Source organism: Propithecus coquereli, unplaced genomic scaffold, assembly GCF_000956105.1.
Source record: "Propithecus coquereli isolate 6110/MARCELLA unplaced genomic scaffold, Pcoq_1.0 Scaffold54, whole genome shotgun sequence".
In the NCBI taxonomy this organism is placed as follows: Eukaryota; Metazoa; Chordata; class Mammalia; order Primates; family Indriidae; genus Propithecus; species Propithecus coquereli.
Window position 1 is genome coordinate 3,033,469 of NW_012151285.1, and position 2,200 is coordinate 3,035,668.

A 2,200-nucleotide genomic window follows, 5' to 3' on the forward strand; every position below is an offset into this window, starting at 1 on the left:
CAGTTTGGGGCTTCCCGTCTCAGATATATTAACGCTGTGACACATGTACCAACAATAGCCTTTCCGCCGGTCTGAAGCAACAGCCATGGTGCTCCCACTCTGTTCCTGTTTGTGTAGGCGAAGGAGATGTGTCCTTGGGAGAAAATCTCTTTCTGAAAGGGGGTGATGGCCTCGGTCAGGGGACTTGACCCTTGGGAGACTTTTGACCACAAGTGGCCCAGGAGGGGGAGACTGGGCAATGGGCGATGTCGAGGAGATTCCAGTATTGGGTTGGAATTGGTGACCTCTAAGATCCTTTCTGTATCTTAAGATTTTGTGATAAGCGGCAGGGCAGGCTGGGCTGGGGGCAGGTGGCTGATAGATGGGTGAGTTTAGCCCCCACCCCTTCCCTCAGGGAGTGTCCTGACACCGGGCTAGTAGTAAATGGTTGAAACTGGAGGATCAGCTATGAATTTAGTGATCCATCAGTGATCCATCAGATGGGGGCCTGGCTGAAAGGAATGTCTTATTCATCTTTGTCTTGATCTTAGTAGGTGCTCAATAAGCATTTGCTATTTAAGTAATAGATTGTAGTTTACATGCCCCCTGCCTGGAGTCAAGACCCTTTATTTTTAGAACTTTCCTGCAAAGTTGAGAGGCACGTAAATGTTGTCTTTTTGTGTCTCTGGGCCTCCCCTAAGATTCTCATAACCTGGGTTTTCTCCACCCTTCCTCTACTGAAACTTGCTTTGTAGAAAATGCCCGAGTGTCAGCATGAGTGAGTCCCAGTGGGTGTGATGAGGAGTTTCAGCATAAGGCAAGGACAGGCAACCCCAGCTGCTGGGTTAACAGAGGCAGGATTGGTGTGCAGAGCTTCTAGATTCCCGCTGTTGCCTGGGGAGCGTGTCACATCGAGCCTCTGTGTTGGAGCCCAGCTGCTCAGGTGTCTTCTCCTGAGTGTGTGGCCTGAACATCTTTGGAGTTCCTAGAAGCTTGATGGAAAATCCAGAAACAGAAGCTACAAGCTTTTGCTATTCCCATAGATATGCCATGAAGGCAAAGTACATGACATATGTGACCCCAAACTCATTGTCCTCCTTTGGGCGTGGGAGGTCCGTGTGAGTGTTGGGGAAACATTGCCATATTGTTTTAGAATAAAGGGGAGTTTCCTCATGGGATTTCCTCTCCAAGGGATTTGCTGAGCAATTCTTTTTCTGTTCAGAATCACTTAAAAGGTTTAGAAGGTCATTAATTTGCTAAATGAACTCAGCTTATGGAGCCCCTGAGCACAGACAAAATAGTCAGGGAAACCAGAAGTTTCCAGAAGTTTCCACCACACCCACATTCATCAGTGTTGGCAGAAACAGAGATTGAGCCTTTGACCTCTTTTGGTTGTGCTGCCTGCTCTCCACTGCCTTCCATCTTCCCTGGTCACTTGCTTCTTGTGCTTTCATCCTTAATCGACTGCTGCGAGGACCCAGATCTGATCCTGTTTGGCTACTCCTCTGCCCCGGGGCCCTGTGGTGCTGTGTGGGCGGCACCTCTGCCCACCGGGCCTAACAGCGTAGCACGGTGGTGAGTTTGCCCGGGCTTAACATCTCACCCTTTCATCGAGTTCTTTCATATGGAAAATGGGAATAGTAAGAGTCCCTGGTCTAGGGGTTAACAGCATGGACTCCGGCACCAGACTGCCTGGGTTTGAGTTTGGACCACCGCTGCTAGCTGTGTAACTTTGGGCAAGTCACTTGACCCTGCCTCAGTTGCCTTATTTGTAAAATGAGGCTGTAAATAGTACCTGTCTCAGCGACATGTTGAGAGGAGTAAATGACTCACATGTGATAGAAGCTTAGAGTGGTATAAGGCACACACTAACCGCCACGTACGTCTTTGCTCTAATTATCTAGCTAAAGGAGCATTACACAATAAAATGGATGCGAAACACTTGCACGCAGTGTTCAATACACTAGCTCTTTTCCTTATAACCTTGACAGAGAATAAACTTTGATTATTCCTCCTAATGTCCCATTAGATTTGCCATTTTCCTGTTTCAAAGTCCTCAGGAGCAAAACCTTCATCAGCAAATGCTTTTTCCCATCTCGTAAGGGAATAGACTTTGGAGTCCTGGTCCCGGGATTCACTAGCTATGGAATTGGCTCCTGAGTCTTGGCTTTTTTCCCATCTTAGCATTGGAAATTATGATGCCTGGAGAGTAGGCAAAGGT